A 12094-nucleotide genomic window follows, 5' to 3' on the forward strand; every position below is an offset into this window, starting at 1 on the left:
TGTGGGAGTGCAGATGTCTTTTTGACACATTTGTTTCATTTCCTTTGGATATATAATCAGTAGTGGGATTGCTGGATATGGTAGTTCTAGTTTTATTTTTTGAGGAATTCTAATACTTCTTTCCATAATGGCTATACAAATTACATTTCCAGCAAGAGTGGGTGAGAGTTCTTCTTTCTTTTCATCCTTGCTATATTTGTTATTTTTTGTTTTTTTTACAATAACCATTCAAATTACGGCGAGGCTGGGCCTACCATACATTTTTATCCTTCATTCTCAATCAGAGCTGTCCAATGATGGAAATGTTCTGTAACACTGAGTGCTTGAAATTCAGCTAGTGCTACCTAGGAGCTAAATATTTGATTTTATTTATTTTTAATTAATTTAAATGTAAACAGCCTCACATGACTAGAAATGGCCCAGTGGATTGAAAACCTTCAAACTTCCTAAAGAGACAGATCTCTTTTTCTCTATGCAGCTCAGTTAGTTTTTTCTGTCTGAAAACTTTGGACTATATTTGGGGATGATAAATATGTGAAAAGATTTCTCCAATTCCTCTTTGCCTACTCATGCAAATATCATTTTTCAAGCATGACTTTTTTTACTACTGAATGTGGACATTCCTCAGAATCTGCAGAGGAATCTAGGCTGTCTCTGTCAAGAGCATAGACTCTTCAATGAGAAGGCAATGTGCATCTCTGGACTTCTGAGGAAATTACCAGGTTTAGGCATCCGAGAGAAGCCATCTCATCTAGCCCACTGTATTTAAGTAACACTTCTTTTTTTCCTCACAAACAGTTCTACCTCCATCAAGTTGCTCTTCTCTCACACAGTACATCCTTCATCCCTCAAGCCTCAATCCAATGGGGCCCACCTTTTGCTGTATGCTTAAGTTTTTAGCTGATTTTCTCAAAATGCCTTGTCTAAGTCAATTTTGCTACACTTCCTTTTCAGCAGAGATGAATAGGGAACAAAGAAATATTTTTTTCCCTTCTAAATATATCACTGAAGATGACCTCTACTATGATCCATCAGAGACCAGGCAGGTGCTAGTACCTGAAAACACGTGGGAAACAATATTCTTCATATAATTCTCCAACTAGAATTTTATTTTGAGCTTGGAGATGCCCTGAATAATACATCTGTGGCATCAGCCTAGGCTCTGGAAGCTCTGGGCCTGTACTGGATGAGTGTTCTTCTAGTCGATTCTCACTAACCTACTCTTTCTTCCTCAAATGACCTACCAGCTCCTCAACCTTCCCTACTTTTGTGCCTGTCAAAGTTGTACTCAGATTTCCAGATGCAGCCCAAACATAAGTTGCCCTGGGAAGCCTCTTTGACTCTGCTCCTAACCCATGCCTCTCCCAGTCTGGGTAAAGTTTCCTTACTTCACAATCCAGTAACTTTTTTTCTCACACCTCTATCAAAGCACTTAACTCATTCTGCTGCACTATTGAGTTTCTGAATCTGTTTCTCCTGGAAGCTCTTAGTGCATCAATAGTAGGGAGATAAATTACAGGTCGCTGTCCCTAGCACCTTACAAAGAGCTTGATATATAGCAAGAGTTAAATAAATATTCATTGAGTGGACAGAAGAATCAATGACTGACCTAGACAAGATCAGACTCCTGTGGCAGAGCAGATCAGTGGTACTGACAGACAGACCCAAGGTCAGGAACAAAAGAGCCTGCTCACTGGCTAACTTGACATTTTCTCTTCTGAACAGAATAATCCAGGATAGGCTCTCTCCTCCTCATTCCCCGATATCCCCATAAAAATCTGGTTATTCTAATTTTATCTCCACATTTTCCTCCCTACAAAATTCTGCACAGATCCAAAACACTTGGCTTCCTTTCCCTCTTTCCCAATTGTTCCTCTTTCTATAGCATCGGAATCTCATTGTCCTCCCTGCCCTATTCCCTCCTGACCTCCTAACCACCCATTGTTAGATGTTAGGAGGACCCGGGTGACAGCTGGGCCCCAGCAGGGCAGGCCTGAAATCCCCAGGGCATCCCTGGCAGGTGCTTGAATACTCAACAGCCATGCTTGATATCACCACCCCCTTCTTTCCTTAGGTCCCCTACCCCTCCCCAGCTCCAACTCCCCCTCTCAAGGGCTGTTGGGGGCTGTGTGATCAGCATGACTGGGTACAGTGCCTTAACCAAAGAAAACAGTTTGGTCTTTTCTCTGAGATATTGGCACTCCTATGCTTCTCTTTTCAGTCATATTCTCATGTGCTACTAACCTGAACATCCCCACAAGCATCTCCAAATGCCAAATTTCAACTTAGAACTTCTGCAGAATTGTCACTGGCACATCATTTAAGACCTTCATGTGTTTTTGTAATCATTTAAAGCTCAAGTCCACATGACAGCCTCTTTTTATTCCAGGACTTCTTTTGCCTGCTGAAGTCCCTTTGATGCCATGAATATGCCTCTGCCACAGCATGGGTCTCTTGTTGCCTCATTGCATTGGTGGTGTGTAGATCAGTGTTCAACATGTAAGAACTGAATGCTGTACATCAGCTATGTCCTGGTTACAGTTCAGGGAATTTACCTTCATACTTTCATTTGGTTTGATCTTAACTACAACCTATTGTAGGGCTAGTATCTCCATTTTACAGATTAGAAAACGGACTCTCAGTTTATTATTTGGCCAAAGTTACACAACTGACAGATGGCAGAGCCAAGACTTGATTTTTTCTGCATTTCTTCCCAGTGAATATTGGTTATACAGATTAGTGGGCTTTATTTTGGCAGATTTATACATGGCATAACTGTCATCATTTCTTCTTTCATTATCTATCTAGCTCCATCCAAACCAGTAGCTTCACATTTTGGGGGGGTCTCAGTGTGTACAACATATTTTTATCATATTCATGCCCCCTAGTACCCACGCTTTCACTCCTTCGCATTCTCCCCTCTTCCCTTCCTCTTGTCTAATAGCCTTCCTTCTACTTTATTGTCATCTTTTTTAGGTTCCACACATTAGGGAGAAGATATATTTGTCTCTCTGAGTCTGGGTTATTTTTGCTCAAATGATGATCTTCAGGTCTATCTACTTTTTTTTTTTTTAGAAATGACAAACTTTCATTTTTTAATGGCTACTCTGTTAGAAGAGTAGCTGGCAAAGATTTTTCTCTCATTCTATAGGTTGTCTCTTCACTTTGTTAGTTGTTTCCCTTGTTGTGCAAAAACTTTTTAATTTGGTATAGTCTCATTTGTCAATTCTTGCTTTTATTGCTTGTATTATTGAAGTATTCAAGAAGTTAGCGTGTCTATTGTTTTAATAGTTTTCCCTGTGTTTTCTTTTAGCAGTTTTAATGGCCTTTGATTCACTTGGATTTTTGTACAGGATGAGAAATAAGAATCTAGTTTCAATCTTCTATAAGTGGATGTCTAGTTTTTCTAGCACCATTTGTTAAAAAGGCTATCTGTTCTCCAGTGTATATTTTTGGCTCCCTTGTCCAGATTAGATGACTGTAGTTGTGTGGATTTGTTTCTACTTCCTTTGTTTTGTTTCATTTGTTTGTGTATTTTCATGCCAGTATCATACTGTTTTTATTACTATGGCTTTGTAGTATAATCTGGAATCAAGGACTGTGATGCCTCCAGCCTTTATCTTGTTGTATAGGATTGCTTTGTCTGTTCTGGATCTGTTGTGTTTCCATGTGAAATTTAGGATTTTTTTTTATAGTTCTGTAAGGAATGTGGTATTGGTCAACTTTCCTGTTACTGGAAACAATATCCAACACCCACAATTTAAGGGAGAAAAGGTTCATTTTGGCCCATAGTTTGGGGAATTGGGACCATAGCCATCTGGCTTCATGGCAGGAACATGGTGACAGTTCTTGTTTATGGCAACAGCTGGGGAGAAGAACAAGGGAACAGCACCAGAGAGTAGTGGGTGAGGGACCTTATATAGCACCCAAAGCTCTGCCTCCTTTACCCACCCAGGTACACCCAGAAATGTGCTCTACTAATCTACTAGGCATTTCTTAAGTCAATGAAGTTACCATATCAAGATTAGTGGTCATAAATGTCCTTAGTATTTTGACGGGGATTGAGCTGAATCTGTAGACCACTTTTGATTGTATGGCCATTTTAACAATATTAATTCTACCAACTCATGAACATGGGAGAACCTTCTATCTTCTGGCATCTTCTTCAATTTCTTTCTTCAATGTCATGAAATTTTCACTGTAGAGACCTTTCATCTCTTTGGTTAGAGTGATCCCTAAGTATTTCACATTTTTAAAAAAGTGAATGGAATTGTTTTCATAATTTCTTTCTCAGCTAGTCCATTATTGGTGTATACAAAAGCTATTGATTTTTTAATGTTGATTTTATATTTTACTACATTGGTGAATTTGTTTATCAGCTTCAAAAATCATTTGGTGGAATCTTTAGAATCATTTATAAGATGTATAGATGTATAGGATCATATCATCTGAAACAAGGATAAATTATCTTCTTTTCCTATTTATAGCCTTTTTATTGCTTTCTCTTGCTAAATTACATTGACTAAAATTTCAGGAACTATATTGAATGTGAGTGGTAAGGAAGGAAATCTTTTTCTCATTTCTGGCTATAGTGGAAATGTTTTCAGTTTTCCCCACTCAGAGTAATGCTGGCTGTGGGTCTGTCATATATGGCTTTTACTATATTGAGGAGTGATCCTTAAATACTTAGTTTGTTCTGTTCCTTTGTAGCGAAGGAATGCTGAATTTTGTCAAAGACCTTTTCTGCATCAATTGATATGATCTTGTGATTTTTATCCTTGAATATATCTATGTGGTCTATTATGTTTATTGTTTTTTATTTGGTGAACCACCCTGGAAACCTTAGAATGAAGCTAACTTGATTGTGGTGTGTGATCTTTTCAAGGTGTTGTTGAATTTGGTTTAGAAGTATTTTATTAAGGATTTTTGCATCTATGTTTGTCAAGGACATTGATCTGTAATTTTCTTTTTTTGCTGTGTCCATGTCTGGTCTTGGTATCATGTTGATGTTGGCCTCATAATTTATTAGAATACAGATTTTCAAAATAATCACCGGTAATCCTCTGGATTTCAGTAGTGTAACAATGCCCTTTCCATGTCTAATTGTATTGATTTGAGTCTTCTCTTTCTTTTGGTTAGTTGGCTAAGGGTTCATCAATCTTGCTTATTTTTTCAAAGAACTAATTTTTTGTTTCATTGATCCTATGTATTGTTATTTTAGTCTCTATCTCACTAATTTCAGCCCTTATCTTTATTACATATTTCCTTCAGTTGATTTCAATTCGTTCTTATTTTTCCAGAAACTTGAGATGCATCATTAGGTTATTTATTTGAGATCACTCAGGGTTTTTCTTTTTGTATCAGAGATTGAACTCAGGACCTTGTGCTTGTGAGGCAAGTACCGTGCTACTGAGCTAAATCCTTGGCCCTTCACTCAGGATTTTTGATACCAGCATTCATAGCTATAAACTTCCCTCTACCCTAGAGATTCTAATATATTACTATTCTCATTTCTTTATTTCTTCTTCAGTTTTGGAGGTTAGACTTGCTGAGTAAAAGATTTGATGTCCAAAGTTTTTATTTTCATTGTTCCATGCCCTCCTGGCTTTTAGGGTTTCTGCAGAGAAGCCTTAAGTTATTCTGATGTGTTCGCCTCTACAAGTGACTTGGAGTTTTCCCCTTGTTGTTTTCATATTCTTTCCTTGTTCCGTACTCTTACCATTTTAACTATAAGGTGATGTAGAGAGGTTCTTTTCAATTCTTTCCTTCTTAGGGTTCTGAATAACTTCTGTACCTGAATGTCTATGTCTTTCCCAAAATTCAGGAAGTTTTCTGATATTATTTCATTAAATAGATATTGCATTTCATTAATCTGAACCTTGGCATGATGTTCTACACCAAAAAATTCACAAGTTAGACATTTTAATCATCTCTTGGATATTTTGTGCATAATTTTTGGTTATTTTCTTTCTTATTGTCTTCTTATACTATTTCCCCAATATTATCTTTAGCCCTGAAATTCTGCCTTCTGCTTAGTCCTGTCTTTTGATGAAGTTTCCACTGAGTTTTTGATTTGATGTATTGCGCTTTTCTCTTCCAGGATTTTTGTTTTGTTCTGCAGAATCTCTATCACTATGTTGAATTGGTCCTTCACATCCTATATCATCTTCCTTAATTCATTCAACTGTTTATTTATATCTTCTAATTCATTATTTTATAAATCAGTCTGTTGAATTCTATGTCTGACATTTCATCCACTTTGATATCTTTGCATTCAGTTATGGATGAAATATGGATGAGTGATGTGGGCTTGTTTTTTCACACTTCGTGTGTTTTTATTTGATATTTGTGGATCATTTAGAATGACTATCCCTTCCACTTTTATTTAGGGGTTCTTTTTAGTATCCATCCTTCTTTGAGGGGCTTGATCTTGAGAACTGAGGATAAAACAAACCACAGTACTACCTTGTGTTAGAAGAGACAGGTCCTCCTTCCTGGAACCCAGAGTTAGCATTTTAGACTATTTCATTCCTTTCTCTGCATTGTCTTCAATTTCTCTATGAGTTTTTAGCTTTCCTGTCAGTTCTTTCTTAATTCCTAGAGATTTTCTTTTCTTTTTCTTTGGTAAGTGTTTCAATTCCAGGTCCCCGAGAGGCTGCGATTTCCTACTGGCCTCTATCCTGCCATCTTAAATAAGATTTGATTTTTTTCTTTATTTTTATTGGTACATTTTAGATGTACCATATGATGGCATTCATCATTGGGCATTTGTACCTTTATATAGTATATCTTGGTTCTTATTTTTCCCCCATTACCCTGCCCCTCCCTTCAACCCTTCCACCCCAGATTTGATTTTTGTGGCTTCATATTACATAATCTCTCTCCTGAAATTCACCCAATACTTAAATTTTATTAATGGAATTGTTAAGTCTAAAGATAACACAAAATTCAAGAAGACAGACTGGATGGGAAAATAGTAAGGTTGAGAACTTTCACAGATACCAATGGACCTCAAATTATGGAGATGCGAACAAATCATGGAAGTAGCTTGTATGTCTACCAGACATTGTCACAGTTGTGCTTCTGTGTGCTTATTGTACAGTGTGATAGTGTACAGTGCTCAATCAGAGCCCAGTATGCCTGGAAGCAAGACAAAAAACAGTGGTAATTCTTTTGTGCTTCATATTGTATATTTTCATCAAAGGTGTATAAGACTCAGTTTGTCAGACTTAACTAACGAATTCAACTTAACTAATGTTCTCCCAGATGGAACTCATTCGTAAGTCAAGGACTTACTGTGCTAGAAAAATTTTCCTAATTGTAATAGGGAAAACTACTTATCTTTCTTATAGAATTCTGAGAAAGAAAAATAAATTCCTATTTATATGGGGTGGATTAAATACAGATCTAAGACAATAAAAGGATGAATGGAAAGATAATTATTTTTTATTTATTTCTTAATTAAACTCTTCATAACAACCCACAATGTGGGAAAATATCTTCACCTGCTTTTCCTCAGACAAAGGTCTACTATCTCGAATCTATAAAGAACTTAAAAAGATCAGACCTCCCAAATTTAAAGACCCAATCCGAAAATGGGCATCTGAAATGAACAGACATTTCTCAAAGAAGTAGAAATAGCAAATAAATACATGAAAAAATGTTCAACGTCACTGGTCATTTGAGAGATGCAAATGAAAAAAATGCTGAGATTCCACCTCATTCCAGAAAGAATGGCTGCTATCATGAAATCAACCAATAACAAATGCTGGTGGGGCTGTGGGGAAAGAGGAACCCTGCTCCACTGCTGGTGGGAGAATAGACTGGTGCAAGCACTGTGGAAATCATATGGAGATACCTCAAAGAACTAGGACTGGAAGTCCCATTTGACCCCCTATTCCACTGCTGGGGATCTTCCCCAAAGAATTAAAAGAATCATACCACAATGATATATGTGTGCCCATGTTCATAGCAGCACAGTTTGTGATAGCTAAAACTTGGAAGCAGCCCAAATCCCCATCAACTGGAGACTGGATCAAGAAAATGTGGTTTTTTTATAAAATGAAGTACTACTCAGCCATAAAAAATGAGAAATTAGAGACATTTTTAGCTAAGTGGATACACATTGAGGTGACACTCAAGTGAAATAAATAGCACACACATGTATAAATACCGAATAGTTTCTCTGGTGTGAGAAACTGAAAGTGTAAATAAGGACTAAATGTGTAATAGGTAATGTGAAATAGGAAGAAAAGGGGCAAAGGGGAAGGAAGTGGGAGGGCTAAGGGAAAGGATAGAAGGGAATGGGATTAATATGAGAAAATGGAAAAATAGGAACAAAATCTTTGTAAATAGGGAGGAATGGAGGGGTTGAAGGGAGGGCTGGGCAAGGGTGAAAAATAAGAACCAAGAGAGACTATGTAAAGGTGCAAATTTCCAATGATGAATGTCATTATATTGTATACCTAAAATGTACCAATGATTAGAATGAATAATCGATAATGTAAAATAGGAAGAAAAGGTCCAAAGGTGTAGGGGTAGTGGGAGGGGCAGGGGAAAGGAAAGAAGGGAAAGGAAAAATGATGAGAAATGGAAAAAATGGAAATAAAGTCTTTGTAAATAGGGAATGGTGGAGAGGGTGAAGGGAGGGCTAGGAAAGGGGAAAAAATAAGAACCAAGATGCATTATGTAAAGGTACAATTCCCAATGAGAAATGTAATTGTGTCGTATACCTAAAATGTACCAATAAAAGAATTTAACATAAAAAATTAAACTCTTCATAATCATACCTTATCCTCACCTTCAGTGGTACCAATACCAATGCCAAACAATAAGTGACCCGCATACTTAAAGAAAGAGCTTTTCCAGTAAGTAGAAAGTTTATGTAGATGCTCATGTCCTACTTTCATTCTGCCCTTTCCATCCTACACATTAAAGCCCATGACCATTCTTATTTGGCAAAAGGGACACTCACTTTGACAAATTTAATTCTAAATAGGTCTTGTATGTAAACTATTCAAACCCCCCAAAGGCTCTGATCTATCTGAATAAGGTCACTCATCTCTCAACTTGTGATTGGCCTTGTCATGATTCTCTTCCCTCTTTTTCCAATACAACAAGATCCCAGCCACTTGATGGGGGAATTTGGAATGTGAGGAAATTAGTACAGCAAGCACATTACTCTTTTCTACTGGAAATGAAGACTGGATGGTTATTTTCCAGGCCTTGAGATGGAGGACTGCAGGTCCTAGCCCTTCCTGCATAGTCATGTTGGCTCAAGGAGGTAGTCAAGGAACAAATTGCATAAGCTTCAATAATTTGTTCCCTAGGGAAAACTACTGCCTCACTTGGAGCTCACAGAATCAAATGTTCAGCTTCTATTTTCAGATTTGAATTGTACTCAACGACAAGAAATAGATAATTTGTTGATTCTTTAAACTAAGTGTATAGTTTTTGTAAAGATAGGTAACAGTTGAAAGGTAGTGATTTTGAGCAGGAAGCAGTATGTTCCTAATTCCAGATATGAATTGTTTCTCTACTTTTTCCTCATGTGTGCATTTGGACTCAAGGTATACATGTCCACTCAGATGTTTCCCTTTCCTGCTCAGTGTAATGTAGATAAAGCTAGTTTTGTAAACCAAGTTGTATTCTTTGATGACTGGCAGTTGCTACATCATATGAATGATTTTTGTAGTGGAAAATTTAAAATGTAGACTCTTCAAACTTAAACCTTTATCTCTTTCTCTCTAAAGAATTATTTCTTATTTTTAAAATGAGTTGATCCTGTATATCTGTTATTTCCCTGATATAATTTTCCTACTCAGTTTACAACACTTGATGATATTGGTTATATATATGCCATTTTTCTATGTCTTAGTCACTATATTTAGAAAATATGAAAGGGGAGAAATGCATCATTGTTCTTTTATGCCTAAGAAAATCAATCCACTAGTAATTGAGCATATTTCTAGAGATATTCAGGGTGAGATTAAACTAATTTGGAGGACAAACTTTAGTCTATTAATATGATTTGGATTGAGTTTTAACTTTTATGTTGTTTCCATGAAGAAAAATCCATTGATATCCCCTTGCCATGAGGACAAGAATGAACAGTGCTAAATGTCAGCTGTAAGTAGCCTTAAAAGCTGCTTCTTAAGTAGCGTTGGGCAAATCAGTTTTAGCTCAGGTGTTCTCTAGACAGTGAAGCATTGCATTGGATGGCATCCACTGAAATAAACACTCATCAGTTATATTTAACTTGTAGAGCTTTTTTGAGTAAAGTATAAGGGGAAGACAAATGATCTATTCTGAAGAATGAAGTTAAAATAAGCAGATATTTAATTTGTCATTCCTTCCATCAGCTTTTATCTTCTTGCATTCACTTCCCCATGTCTTGCAGAGGCAACAATGCTGAGAACTTTGAAAATAACCTGTGTATGAAAAAGGGCTTATCTTTGACTTCCTGGTTTTTAAGGAAGTAGATAAAAGTAAGGAGTACTCCAAAGTATAAAATGAAAATCTTCAAGTCTTCACTGATATAAATAAATGACTAAGCAAATCAGTAAACAAAGAAATGAAGAATAGAAAAATATCCTTTACAGAAGAATTCCAAATAAGTGATATCTTCAAGATGGCAGAAAGCAGGTGGAGCATAACTTTCTGCTCCTTGAACTATGCAGAATGACTTCATTTGTAAGAATACATTATGGAAAAGGGAAAAAAGAGTAGATGAACAGTGGAGAAATTGGACAAAACACTACCTCAACTGAGTAACAAAGTTCAACAGCAATCATGCTAAATTATGAGGAGTCATCATGTCAACAGGTCCTTGATGTGATGTGATGAAAATGGCATATTGTCTCTGTGATCTTTTTACAAAAAATAAGATCCAGTCTAGTGGGATAGGTATCAGACAAATCTTTGTTGAGGGCATTATACAGAATATGTGACCAGTACTCTTCAACACTACACAGGTGATCAAAAACAATGACAGGTCAAGAACTCATGATAGTCATATGGAGACATGATGACTATATATAATTTGGTATCCTATATAGGATCCTGGAACACACAAAAGAAAATCACTTAAACTAAAGAAATTGAAATAAAGCATCTACTATGGTTAATAATAACATATCAATATTGGCTCATTATTTATAACAACCGTACTATACTAATATAAGAAGTTAATAAAAGGAAAAATTGGATGCAGGGTATATGGGAACTTGCTATGTTATTTTCACAATTTTTACGCAGATCTAAAACTATTGTAAAATGGAAGTTTATTTAAAAAATAAAAAAGGGCAGGTAGTGAACAAAGATTATGAGAATACAGAGATGGCTTGCTGAGAGAAAGGAGCCTTCCTATTGACTTCACATTTCAGGAAACTATCACACGAGGGTGACCACTGTGTTGTTTCTCTAGGAAGGACAATAAAAGGGGGATGATGTTCAATTATAGGAGAAGGGTTGAAATTAGCGTCAGGAAATCATTGTCCTTGTCGGGGATTTAGCTCAGTGGTTTTGCCGCCTGCTGTGCAAGCGCAAGGACCCAAGTTCAATCCCTGGTACCAAAAAAAAAAAAAAAAAAAAAAGAAAAAGAAAAGAAAAGAAATCATTGTCTAGCTGTAAGACTTCAGTTACCTTGGCTTTAAGATCCATCTCCAGGGCCACTATCTCCATATAGATGAGTTCAAGAATGATGGGATCACAACTGCTGTTCTAGGCAACTAGGGATTATTCTTCCTTTTGGGATGGACAGCTAATTAGGTTAGGGAAAATGTGTGAGTCAAGACGAAGATTGTGGTACTCTTTTCACCTATCTTTCTGCTTCCAACCCACTTACCTATAGCAATAATATTATTTACCTCTACCATGCAAGAAATGGCTTCTAAATATCCATGTTAATTAGTATGTGGTAATTAGCAACTGTATTTAGTACTATTCATTAATTACATAGTTTGGCACCTATTAGGTGTTCAACAAATATTGTTGAATGAATGGATTATAGGGTTAATTCCATTCAAATAAATTTCTCATTGATGGAATAAGCACGTGTGTGTGTGTTTTGTGTGTTGGTGTGCATTTGTGTGTG

The sequence above is a fragment of the Heterocephalus glaber genome, unplaced genomic scaffold (genome assembly GCF_053883595.1).
Source record: "Heterocephalus glaber isolate CG9 unplaced genomic scaffold, H.glaber_assembly_v1.0 deba00001569, whole genome shotgun sequence".
Classification (NCBI taxonomy): domain Eukaryota; kingdom Metazoa; phylum Chordata; class Mammalia; order Rodentia; family Bathyergidae; genus Heterocephalus; species Heterocephalus glaber.